Source organism: Polypterus senegalus, chromosome 7, assembly GCF_016835505.1.
Source record: "Polypterus senegalus isolate Bchr_013 chromosome 7, ASM1683550v1, whole genome shotgun sequence".
Classification (NCBI taxonomy): domain Eukaryota; kingdom Metazoa; phylum Chordata; class Cladistia; order Polypteriformes; family Polypteridae; genus Polypterus; species Polypterus senegalus.
Window position 1 is genome coordinate 103,180,674 of NC_053160.1, and position 14,361 is coordinate 103,195,034.

Consider the following 14,361-nt stretch of genomic DNA (forward strand, 5'->3'; position numbering starts at 1 on the left):
TATTGAGCTGTCGCCTGCCTGCCTGAATAAGTCACCCTCGCTTCGCTCTTACTTTTTACCGTTCATTTAATCATGGCTAGTGGCGGAAAAATTATAAAATGGAAGGAGGATGACACTGAGTATGGCTTTACCAAAACAATTATTGATGGCGAATCAATTATTCATAAAGCTTCAATTGGTGATCTGTTTTTCTGTGTTAACCTCATATTTTTTCATACTTCTTCTCAAACCAAGGGGGTGTGAGGATAAAATGAATCGGGAAGCACTGATCAATGTAATCGGTGTACCAGGAAATCATGCATTGAGAGAAGTTCCCCTTTGCTTGTAATGGAAAGTGTGATTAAATGCGTGATTTTTTAACGCATTATGCAGCACATGCATCGAAGCTTCTCAGCTTATGTGCTAAGAAAAGAAACATTTTAAAAATAACGTAACACGATTGTCAATGTAACCTTTTGTAAGTAGTGCCTGGAGTATTCAGTGTGGAGAAACTGTAGAAACAGCGTGTGTATTAACTTGTGGATTTTTCTGTGAGTATTTGGTGGCAGCGTCACAAAGTCGCTTCCGTAACACTGCGTTAACTGCGGAGCTCAGTTCAGAGCGAAATGAGGTGAATTGTAGGGGAGATGACGTCACTCCCCCTCCCGCCCTAACTGTCATTTTGCATAAGCACAGCCCTTCACCAGCAATTTTAACTTAGTTACAAAGTGATCAAAACTCTTGTTTATACCCTGCGTCCTCTCATTAAACTTGTATCCCGCATTAGCCGTGGGCATGACAAACACCAGCGGCAGCCCGTCTATGAACTTAATTTAAACTTTAGGTTTACACCGTGCTTTGTTTCCAAAGTAGCAGCACTCATGAATATGGTTATATATGTCACTCGCTCACTTCTTATTGTTTCGCTGCCTTCTCAATTATATAATGCATGTTTTCTTCAGCACTTTTTGGAGCTCTTCCTGGTTTTCTACGTACTGCGTTGACACTTAGTTCACACGAAACTCCACCCCCCACGGCCATTAAGCTCAAATCCATTACAGTTTATGGTGAAAAATAGGTTCCAGTTATGACCATTACACGTAGAATTTCGAAATTAAACCTGCCCAACTTTTGTAAGGAAGCTGTAAGGAATGAGCCTGCCAAATTTCAGCCTTCCACCCACACAGGAAGTTGGAGAATTAGTGATGAGTGAGTGAGTCAGTCAGTCAGTCAGTGAGTGAGTGAGGGCTTTGCCTTTTATTTGTATAGATATATATGACAGCAACACTCATAACAGTGACAAAACAATTACATTGACAATCATGTTAAGTTATTTTCAAACTGTTTCCTTTTCTTTTTCATTACTTCTTTAACACACTACTTCTCCACTGCGAAGCGCGGGTATTTTGCAAGTACACTAATAAAAGGCAAAGCCTTCACTCACTGACTGACTGACTGACTCATCACTAATTCTCCAACTTCCCGTGTAGGTAGAAGGCTGAAAAACTGTGGTAAATTGAACCAATTCGCTATAGTTTGCAGTGCTGGGAAAGGTAAACCTGTGCATGTAGTGTGTGATGTCTCAGATAAAGAGGAAGACGAGCTGTTTATTGATGCAGTAAGAGAGGAACAACCCTATGAAGCTGAACAAGCTTTTGAGGACATATCAATAGGAAAGCACAGTGTAAAGCTTAAGTTTAAATTAAGTTCAATGACATGCTGCCGCTGGTGTTTGTCATGCCTAAAGCGAATACGATTTTCGCAAGATACAAGTTTAATGAGAAGACGCAAGGTATAAACGAGACTTTTGTTAGAATTGCTGTAACGGAGTTAAAATTGCTGGTGAAGGACTGTGCTTATGCAAACGAATAGGAAAGCAAGGTGTAAAGCTTAACTTTACATTAAGTTCATAGACACGCTGCCGCTGGCGTTTGTCATGCCGAAAGACTGTGTTTGTGGAGGGATGAAGAGTTAAGGCAGGTGGGGGAGTCACGTCATCATCTCCCCTCCTACTCACGTCATTTCATTCACTTCATTTCACTCCAAGCTGAGCTCTGCAGCTGACGCGGTCTTGCCGTTCTTTTTCCTTAGTGTTTAGTCCTCTCCTTTACTGATTTATATAAAGGAGAGTTGAAATCCGACAGACTGTGTTTGTGGAGGTTAATGAGAGTTAAGGTGGGTGGGGGAGTCACGTCATCATCTCCCCTCCCATTCACCTCATTTCATTCACTTGATTTCGCTCCGAGCTGAGCTCCACCACTAACGCGGTCTTGTGGAAACTTTGTGACGCTGCCGCCAAATACTCGCAGAAAAATCCACAAGTTAATAGACACGCTGTCGCTAGAGTTTCTCCACACTCTGAATCCTCCAGGCACTCCTGAGCATAATCTAATTTTGAAAGTTGGGACAGCAATAATGTTACTGAAAAACTTACAGCCACCAAAACTTTGTAACGGCACGAGACTTCAGGTCACGTGTCTGCAAAAGAACCTAATTGAGGCAACTATTTTTACTGGCAGTTGCTCAGGGGAGAGATTTTTTTATTCCTCCCCGTTATACCCTCTGATCTCCCATTTCAATTCAAATGCCTCCAATTTCCAGTAAGGCTCTGCTTCGCGATGACAATTAATAAGTCTCAGGGACAGACCCTACAAAAGGTTGCCATTGATTTGAGGCAAGATTGCTTTTCACATGGCCAATCATACGTTGCATGCTCAAGAGTAAGCTCATATTACAACCGGAGTGCTGAACTGACAACGTGGTATACAAAGAGATCTTTAACAAATAATTGTTGGTATATTTTCCCTCAGTTTAAAAAGGTTTACTTTTCTTCTTAATAAAATTTTAAAAGCAGTACTTCGCCGCTGCGAAGCGCGGGTATTTTGCTAATATATTTATATGAGCTAAAATATTTATATGTCTACTACTGATTTGAAGGTTCTTTTAGCTGCATCTATCTATAGTTCTCAAGAGGGTAAATGTGATGTATGGTTAATGAAATGCTTAACATTGAGTACTCTATCCATGCAGATAGTGCTCCTGCTTTGAGAGGAGACCCGTGGATAAAACAAAAGAGACATGGGTTAAGAATGTGACAGTAAAAACATTTGTTGGTTACAGAAACATTGTGTCCTTGTGAGTTGTTAAAAAGGCATTTAAGGCTATTGTAAGAAAAGACGCTATATTTCACCTGACCCGACACAGATTCACCCGGAGGCACGTATAAAAATAAATAAACTTTTAGTTTTCTTCCCCTGTGGGCGCATGTCTTCCCCGCGACCCACAGGCAATACACAGTCCCAATAACAGTACTAAGCACCACTACAACACAGTCTCTTTTTCCTTCACCACCACTCCTCACCAAGCTTTGTCCTCCTCCCCAACCGACTCTGACCGAGTGGTGGTCACTGGCTCATTTTATAGTTCATCCGGAAGTGCTCCAGGTGTTTGATCACCGAGTTCCGGCTGCACTTCCGGGTGTGATGCATTTGCTGCCCACATGGGCTCACGAGCCCCAAACACAGCACCCCCTGGCGGTGCCTGAGGGACCCAAAAGGGCTGCACCCAACTCCAATTCCCAGGGAGCCCTGTGGGAAACCGAGGCACTGCTCCACCCCAGGGGAGCGGCCATCTAGCATCCAGGGGCAGGTATTGCCCTGTCCAGGGCTGCTCCCCCTGAATATAGTGTGAAGTGGCGTCCTGGCTGGGCATGAATGCCCGCCGCCTGCCACACTATTCAGACAAAAACAATTACAGACAGGATAAAATCCTTATTAGGAAGAGAGTTAAGACCATTGATGTGAAAAAAATGTCACTTCCCTGCCTTCTTTCTTTCTGTGAAACAGTTTCCTATGTGTACTCAAGTGAACTCTTCCATGTTCTGCCAATCCCTGCTTTAGATCTTATAGTAGCTTCCTGGGTGTGCAAACTTTACACTTTTTGGCAGTTTTTATCATGTTACAAATGATTCTGAGAAGAGGAGCTGACTTACTGATTGATTGGTGGATCAAATGACTGAAGACATTTTTTTCCTAAACTGTCATGGGGATTAATGATGTTCAAAAATTATGTCTGCAAACATCAGTCACAATGCCAATATGATGCCCGTCCAGCTTATTCAGTATAAACTGCACAAGGGGGATTTAAAACTCATCTGCACACATTTTCAAAAACACTTTAACCACATATAAATTCTGCTTGATAAAAATATAAAGTTACAGTGGAGTGCCCCAAGTTTATGGGACTCTGACCACAATTGCATAACCAAAAATTCTGAATTCCTTTCAGTAGCCATGTCTGCATTTTAAGAAAACAACAGATTTAGCTTTCAATAGAGAACACTTGGGTTTGAACACTAGGTAGACCTGCATACTGTTGAGGGGCAGTTTTGTGTGTGTGTATATATATATAGATCAAAAAATTACCATATACATCCTACTTTCGGAATGTTCCAGAATGTCATATTGTTTGCGAGTACCTACCTCACATACTCCCAGTTGTATTAGTAGCATAAAGCATTGTACTACTAACACCATAATTACCACTGGAAAAATATTTTCATTAGTTTCATTTCAATATACAGTATAACACAACCGGTGCTCTAAATTTTCTGCCTTTTCCACTAAAAATAGTCTAAAGATAGTTTGCCTCTAATTGATGCACAAGCATGGATTTGGGGTCCTCTGTGTCAGTTCTGCGAATAGCCTGCAATTTGTACAATACTTTAAATCAGAATGCCATTAAAATTTAATTGGCAAGCAGATGTTCAAACTAGCATTAGAATGTCTACAAAGAGGTTGCATACCTCAAAAAATGACCAAGAAGTTAAAAACCTCTGAATAGTTGAGGTATAATCTAGTAAAATAACTTGAACATGAGGAGAAGTTGGCCAGTAATGAAAATGGAGTTTATTAAGAAGTGGCATAGCTAAAGCATCAAATAGTATTTAGACTATGCTGTTCTGTTCTGGAGTGAATATTTTGTTGACTGGAATATTCTTTGCCTGGTAATACGCAATGATCAAACATTTTTACTGTAAACTGACCCTGAACATATACTGGGAATGGGTAAAGCAAGTAAGAGGGACTGGCAAATATAGACTAATGAGCCTTGTGCAGATGAAAAAGCCTGTCGACTGCTCAGAGTCGACATGGGACTTGACTGTTTAAAATGTCATTTACAGCATCAGTAATGATTATATTTTAACTTGTGAACTGCAGTTTCTTAAAAAAATAATTAGACTCAGCCAATTGCACTTAAAGTGTATTATCACAGTCAGTAGCATTAGGGTTTGTGCTAGATTTTTAAGCTGTTTAATTCTTTAATTCGCTTGGAATAGTAACACAAAGGATTTTTTATTGGATGTCTACTTTAAAGATGGCAAGTCTCAATTTGTTCTATTAAGCCTTAAATATTTTTTTTCAATTTTGTATCATGTAATGCATAATTATTGTTGTTCTTTTTGAAACAATATATCCTCAATTTGTATGTGTCTCTTCTGAGTTTGTATTTTGCTCTGTTAACTTTAAATTCTATCACTAGGAAAATATATGTAGTTGTTTAACAATAAGTAATGAACTGGATTTCATATATGTTAAAAAGTTTCATACTAGTTGTTTTCTTTAAATTGTAACCAAATATGTATCTTTATAGGTATTTTGGAGTTTCAAGGACAGGCAATAACTGATAAAACAATTAATAATCTATATAATGCAACTGTTGAATGTGTGATAACTAAGGATCACCAGACATGACCTAACTCTTGTAGATATGGACTAAGTAGTTTGACATTGATGTATGGCATACCAAGAGTGGAAGGAAGATTTTAAGCTATAAAAGGTGTGCACTGTGTTAACAGATCATTCAGAACTTAAAGACTTGGATCAGCATTAATGTTATCCAAGACCTCCTTTTGTTAATTAAAATATGGTGGCTTCTTTTCTGCCACAGTTTTGGCGAAGAGGATCGGATTAGGCTGCTCTGATGATTTTTTCCACCAGCATAGAATCTGGGACTACACTGTCAGAATGGGAAGCCAGCATTTAACAAGGCAGGCATGCCTTTTCAAATATGCCTCATCTCACATGCATAACTGAGGTCTGTCTGTAGTGGTTCCACAGACACAATCTCTTTACCCTCAAATCCCTAATGCTCCTGCAATCCCAACATTAAATTGCAATTCAAAATGTAACCAGAAGGATAAAGAATGGACACCTTATATACTACCTCCTCCTTATAATCAAAATAAGATGGCTGCTGCCGCAATTCCTAACCCAGCAAATTGTTCCATTGCCTGGCTAGCAATTGCAGATGGTCAAGTTACTTCGACTATGGAAGACCAAGATAGGAAGGGTTGCAACCTGTAGGAGTGCAAGTCCCACAGGGAAAGGAAAAAAACGAAGCTTATTCACAACAAAGGAGGAATAGTATAACAAGAGGTTTAAGAAACAAAATCTGTATAAGATTTATTTTATAACTGTAAAATAGTAGTGACTGGAAAATGTCAGCTAATGATGGAAGAAATGGAGTTGCAACATGGAAGGATTAAAACAGAAAGAGCAGTTAAAGAAGATGAAAAAATTAGACTTTAAGTGTATAGGAAAGAGTCTGTTTGATGTTTTCAAAGGTAAGTGCCCAGAATATGAAAGGAAGTATGGCGAGATCAAGTATACAGTACTATTAAATACACTGTAATTTGATTAATTAGACACTTAAATAGATCTACTGTACATTTGCTGCAAAGTTACACAAGTTAGACAAGAGAATGACATTTGAAGAGAATGACAGGTGTAGAACTGTTGTTTAAATTATTCTATGAGTGACCAAAGAATGTTCAGTGTGTCTGAAAATGAGGTATTTGCTTAAAAAATAACATGGGAATGGGACTTCTTTGTCTGAAATATACTGATATTAAACTGAATATTTGCTGACAGTCAAAATTACAAAATTAGAAATATCTGAGATAAATTTCCAGGCTATGAGTTAATTTTGGTTAAAATAAAAAAGGTTGCATTTTTTGCTTATAAACATTTTTACAAATGTGTAAAACATCTTTTCTTTAAACCCTTATCAAGTTTTAAGGAAAACATGTTCTTTTGATAATTATCCAATACAAAGGAGACTATTTCCTTTAAGAATAAAAATCCTACTGTTGTGCGTGTATGTGTGTGAGATAATGATGCCTTTGGGAAGTGCAGAATGTGTATTAAACATGAGTTGTTAGGTAACAAGTGTAGTATGGTGGCACAGTTATTAGCACTGCTGCCCATCAATGGGAAATGAGATTCAGTGTGTAAATGCTGTAAATATTGAACACTAGAAAAATAAAACTTGAATTAGTTTAAATGTGTTAAAGATAGTTTAAGTATATTTGAGCATGTTGTGCAGTATGTGAAAAAGAGATTTGTATAACTGAAGTGAGAAGTCAAGCAAAATGACACCTTTTATTGGCTAACTAAAAAGATTACAATATGCAAGCTTTCGAGGCAACTCAGGCACCTTCTTCAGGCAAGATGTAATTAAGATGTGACTGAAGTGAAAGTAAAGAGTTTAAGTGAGTCTGAGGATATGTTTGGTAAAGGGCAATGTGTGAAAATATGTGGAGTTGTTTGAAAGGATGAAGCAATTGATAAAAATGTGCATAAATGGGAAGTTTTTGAATTCACACTAACAATGATATGATTGCAATAAAAAAGTCATAAATTTTATATCGATTAATACTTTACCTTTGAGTACCGGCCATACTCAAAGCTCTTTGATTAATTTTAAAATACATTTAAGATAAAAGGAGACATATCCTCTAAAGACACCAAGGAAGCTGGTGATAAGCACTGGTCTTTAGTCCAGGTAATGTTCATACTGACATAAGCATGGATGGATGGATAAATAATACTGGAGAAAATGTTAACTAATGAAAAAAAGAGGTAGACAGTGCTTTTTCCACAGAATCAACACCCAGGTAAAATACCAGGAGAATCTTAGAAGATACCAATAAAAGAGTGTGCATAAATAACTAGCCTTAACAGGAAGTTAGGGCTAAAAGGAATCAGTATTATTATTACAGATAGATTTTATGCAGAATATTTTCTTTAAAGTACTGCAATGCTTAATTGACAAAAGGAGCAGAATCTCCATTCTCACTATATAATGATGCAGTGTACTAACTAATCCGGAAGCATTTTTAATATACAACTAGATTTTGAATTATAAGGCATTTGATGCTTGTGATATATTTATTTATTTTCCCAAGCAGTTCTTGTGTAATAAGTAATTTGTTCATTTTAAATGTGAAATAAAATGGAATGTTAATGTTTGCATGACTACACAGCTAATGGAGAGTTTAGGTTTACTTTTATTTTCTATAATTTGATTTTGTAATGAAATATTCTGGACACTTTATTAAAATTGTAAAGCCTAAAGTAGATATGGATATATTAATTTAATCAGTACAATAATAACTAAAAGAAACATAACCAGGATATATGTAAAGAAACCTTCAGCTTTAAGAGAACAAGCGAGGAGATTATATATATATATATATATATATATATATATATTTGGATTTTATTGATTTTATTAAAATCAAATAACATTCCATACAGATAACTCAAGTTTAACAAGACTTGGTTCTAAACAAAGCAACCGCCACCCATGAGAAAGAGAGCTAGGCCAGCAGAGTAAAACTTTGAGCTCATAAAAATAAGTAAATGGATAAATTAATAAATGAATACAAATAAACAGAGTTTAAAAAAAAGAAGGGAGAGAATCTGCTTTCTAAATTAAAATGCTTATTCTAAAATGTTATTAATTAGTTCCTGCCTTTGTTTTGAAAATGTTTTGTACAGATCCTCTAAGTGAGAACTTGATTTTTTCCAATTTCAAATGCTATATAACATCAGTAACCCACTGACTTAAAATAGGAAAGTTAGGATTCTTCCAGTTGAGGAAGATAAGTCTACGTGCCAATAGTGTAGTAAAGGCAATTACAGTTTGTTTGTCCTTCTCCACTTTAACCCCATCTGGAAGTACACCAAACACAGCTGTTAGTAGATAAGGAGGTATTGTGACAAGGAGGTATTGTCTGAAAAGCATTTAAAGATTTTGGTCCTGTGAGGCTGGAACTTCACTGCAACATTTGCAGGTAGGATCTAGTCCTGGAAACATTGTGGACAATTTTAAACAAGACAGATGTACCCGATATATAATTTTAAGATGAATAATTGTATGTTTTGCGCTTATGGAACGTGAGTGAATTCTGTGCATTGCTACCTTCCACTCCTTTTTTGAGATGTTGAGTGAGAGATCCTTTTCCTACTGTACTCTTGGATCTTTGAAAGGGGGGGACTGTGAATTGATTTTATATATTATAGAGATGCTGTTTGAGTCCTCAAGACTGAACAGTATTTTTCCAGCATAGAGGTAGGTGGGAGGTGAAGAAAAATGGGCAGGTTTTGTTTAACAAAGTTTCTAATTTGAAGGTAGTAAAAGAAATGTGTTGCTGGAAAGTTAAATTTGGAGTGTAATTGTTCGTAGGATGTACTGACGTTGTCTATGTACAGATCTCTAAGTGATCTAATCCCAAATGTTTTCCAGACATTAAAAACTGTGTACGTTTCAGAAGGTGGAAAAAAGTGGCTCTCATGCAGAGGTGCCACAGATAAAAGCTTCTCTATCTTGAAATAGAGCAGGATTTTATTTCTATTTTGAATTCCAAATAAATGAGGTTATGTTTGAATCTAATTTCTTAAAAAATGATTTATTGATGTACATTGGAATGTTTTGAAATAAAAAGGAAGCTTAGGAAGGATATTCAGCTTAACAATATTAATTATTCCAGTGAAAGTGAGATGAAGGGTAGACCATCTATGCAAGTCTTGCTTAATTTTTTCCGTATAGACGGCAAAATTTTGTTGATAAAGAGCTTTATGTTTACTTGTGATATTTACCCCTAGGTATTTAAAGTGATCTGCAATGATAAAAGGGAAAGTGTCCAATCTAATATTGTGTGCTTGAGAATTCACTGGAAAGAGTACACTTTTAATTCAAATTAATTCTGAGGCCAGAAATCTTTTGAAATTCTGTAAATGCTGTTAGGACTGCAGGCACAGTATTTTATATATTGTGTGGATCTGATATATACAGTACTATATCATCTGCATATAGAGACATTTTCTGTTCAAGTCCTTCTCTAATAATCCCCTTTATCTCATAAGCATGTTGACAATGAACTGTCAGTGGCTCAATGGTGATTGCAAAAAGCAGTTGGTGCTGGGAGATTATAATTGATGTATTTTGAGATAATTACTGCTTATATAAATGAACTTAGAAATAGTTTAAGGGACTTTAAGGCTATCATGGTAAAAAACATAAATGTTATAATTTCCTACTTAGACAAATTCTACCCATCCATTATTCAACCCGCTATATCCTAACTACAGGGTCACCGAGGTCTGCTGGAGCCAATCCCAGCCAACGCAGGGCAGAAAACAAACCCCAGGCAGGGCACCAACCCACCGCGGGGCCCTTAGACAAATTGAAATATAAATTTCTTTTGTAAATAATAAATATTCTAAGACTGTACATATTTGAATAATATTGTGCAATTGGAAAAAGGGAATGTGAAGTCAAACCATTTTTAGTTTGTTTTGATCTTATCCCTAAAAATAATTAGGAATTTACCGGTCCAGATGGTAGAATTCTTTCTTGACCTCTGTTTGCTATGCTGTCTGAGAGATGTTCTCTGTAGGACACTGTTGCCATATTAACAATCATTAATGGGTACAGTAAACATAGAGACAGAAAATTTGTGCTTTAGAATGACTGAAATTTCTTAATTTCCATAAGAACCTCCATAGAACATGACTCATTAATAACCTTCACACTACTCTGCCTTCTCTCATTTATTTTTGTTTTTTCATTTCCCATCCCTAGACATATTTGTGTTCTTTGTAGGTGAGTTATAATATTTGACTCTTATCAAGTTGTTAACAGGATTGAATGCAGGGTTAAAACTGATCAATACCCTCTCACTCCACATTTCCTCCAAAAACAAAATAATAGAAAAACTGAAAAGTGTCAATAAGGGGAGATTTTAAGATTCATTATAGTAAATTAATTTTAGTTTTTTTTTAAGCTATTTTCATAATGCAAAGTTTATGTGCCACAATTTGAATATTGTGAGACAAATTGACTGTTTTTTTCCCTTGGTATATATTACGGTTTACTTTATTTTATATAGTGATGATTTACTTGTTATGATGAATATGCTTTTAATTGAATGGAGCCCACAGTAACAGCCAAATTAGACACACTATAGAGGATTTTATTTTGAAGATCTATATTAAATGCAATAGACAAAAATAAAAAAAATTAATTTTTTTATTTTGATATTCTTTGTTTCGGGGTATTGGATCCCAAGACCAGACTATCATATTAAATCTCCACTATAGGAGGAACAATGGAGTTATAAATGGAATAGGAAGAATTACATTAAATGATTATATTGGATTTACCAGATTGGTATGTTATAAGACTCAAACTATAACCAATAATGTGTTTGTTATAACACTTTGTAACCTCAAGAACAATGGTATTTTATTCCATATTCTGACTGTTCTGTCCAGATGCTTTTTCAATACCCACCTGAACTTGCTCTATTTGATGCAGTGACACTTAATGCCACGTCACATTTTTCTGACTTTTTGGAACATTACACTTACTAACCTTTCTCAAAGGTATATTCTACCTATTAAACCTAATCATAACAATACTAAGCAACATCATGTTGCTCCAGATGGAATCCCATATTTCCATATTGGTTCTAAGCAGAAGGAGAAAATTTGTCTTTTTAGAATCTGTTCAGTGGCTCACACTGGACTGTTTGGAGTAAAAAAAATGCCACCAAGTGTATGTGATGATCACAGTGCAATGATTATGACCCTTGCAGATGTGTTACTGAAGAAGGCTGTGGTGCTTCCTTGCCACTCTCAGGCACTTATTGTGAACTGAGAAATGCAAGTGTGCTGAGTTATCCTGCCCTTTATCATTGTTGGGGCAATAATCCAACACCTGTTGTGCAAATGTCTCTTCCTAAAGCACTAGTGGTCCTCAATGGAACTTATGTTGTATGGTTACAATTCACATTCCTGGCTGCCCATCAGGGGGTGTGGCTCTTATTATATTGCTGATGCTGTTCCTCAATTGATTGTTCACCAAGCATTTCCTGGACAGTCTTCATGGACCAAAAGAGAGACTGCTGCTACTTTGTTTTTGTCTCAGTTTGTTTTTTAGTCCTCAACACTGCAATCACTAATCTTTCTTGTGCACTGGAAGCAATAGCCAATTTAATTGCCCATTCACTCCAATGATTTACTGCTGAACAAGTGGCCATGAAGACTGTTCAAAATTTCATGGCATTACACAGCATACTATTCTTCCTGGGAGAAATGTGTGCTGTTATTTGTTCCTAGTGTTGCACATACAGTATATTCCAGATGCTTCTCATAGTATTACAGACATGACTGTTTATATGCAAAATACAGCACATGGAACAGGAAGAATTAGCATACTGGTTTACGTCTACGTTTGGTACATTTTTAAGGGGAATTATATATATATATATATAAATAAATATTTTAATCACTATAATGTTTCTTGATTTGGTTATATGTTTTCTTTGTATTTTTCTTAAAAACAATTTTAAAATTCCACTATTTGTTCTTAAATTTTCACTAGAATTGGATTCTTATGTAGTATCACTACTACATTCAGACTTTCCTGACTTTTTACATAGAACAGACATTTTCAATTTGATTTTTTGGTAAAAAAAGGGGGGGTGGGGGATGTGAAGGAATATATGATCAACTTACACGTGTATCTTCAGGGTTTTTATTCTGCATTGTTAACTTTAAATCCTATCACTATGAAATATATGTAGTTGTTTAACAACAATTAATGAACTGGGTTTCATATATGTGAAATAATTTCATACTAGCTATTTTCTTTAAGTTTTAACCAAATCTGTATCTTTGTAGGTATTATGGATTTTCAAATACAGGCAGTAACTGATAAGGCAATGATTTCTGTAAGCAATGTAACTGTTGAAAGTGTGCTAACTAAGGGTCACCAGACATGGCCTAACTCTTGTAGGTATGAACTAAGCAGTTTGACACAGATTTATGGCATGGCAAGAGTGGGGGGGAGATTTTCAGATATAAAGGGTGTTAACTGGCTATTCAGAACTTAAAGTTCTGGATCAGCATTAATGCTATTAAAGACCTTTTGTTCAATTAAAATATTGTGGCTCCTTCCACATCTAATTGAAATTTGGTTCATTTTAAAAGCTTTTGGTTCTACATTACTTCATCTGAAAGTCCTATCCTGTAAATGTGCCGATAAAGACAAGCAGCAAGCAGCCTGCTATTCCAACCCCCCCACCGCCGCAGAACGTGCACAAAGTTCTTCCAGCTCATGCCTTAATTATCTTGAAGTGAAGTGCTGGAGTTTAAGAGTGGAAATAATAGATTGTTATTTGTAACACATGCATTTCATGTGTGTTCCGTTTCTACAATAATCTGTGTAAACACATTGTTAAAACAGAAACGTTTTTCATATTTTAGTAGTAAATGACAAAATGTAGGCATAAAGTATATAATGTATGAAGCCTTAAGTCCAAAGATCAAATAAACACTTTCACAACAGGTTCAAGGAAAAGACAACAGCTTCCGTGGTTCAGAGGTAAGATTTGCTGACTTATAATCAAGAGTCCCCGGTTTGATCCCGACTCCCTCCTATATTTACCGTTCTCAGTAGCGAGCTTCTCTTATTGTTAATATTGTACAGTACACACATACATTTGGTTTGCGTCTGTAACAGATGGTGTACATTTATAGGACTTGTAAAAGTTACCGTTTTTTTTTTTACTTTTATTCTCTCAGTCATGATCACGATAGATACTACCGCCCTAGGGATCTGACACTGCTAGTTTTTATTTAAAACTGGGAATAACTGTAGATGTGAGTGGTGTTTTCAGGCAATAGAACTGGACATTCTTTGATATGGAGGATTAAAAGCTCACACACAAATGCTGGTGAATCTGCTTTCTTCGTATCTCACCGTCACTTCATTTTTTTTTTTATTCAGTTTTATTGAGTGTTTCTGCTCACACTGAATTAGTATGCGCCTTATGGTCCATGATGTCAAAAAAAAAAAAATCCAAAAAAAACAAAGACATAGGTATATATGATATTTGGAATTATTCATTTTATGACCTGTATAGTACATTTCAGAAAACATTGTGGCACGGATACAACATTATTCATATTATTCATATTCATTCGCATGACATCTTGCGATTATAATCCGTGACTGTGTGTTTTTTTTTCC

General features: G+C 36.1%; 1 protein-coding gene across 19 annotated transcripts in view; it reads right to left on the reverse strand.

The window, feature by feature from the left end:
• celf4 (CUGBP, Elav-like family member 4) overlaps positions 1-14,361 on the reverse strand; it is a 1,212,964-nt gene that overhangs the window by 852,775 nt on the left and 345,828 nt on the right. The window lies entirely within an intron of this gene.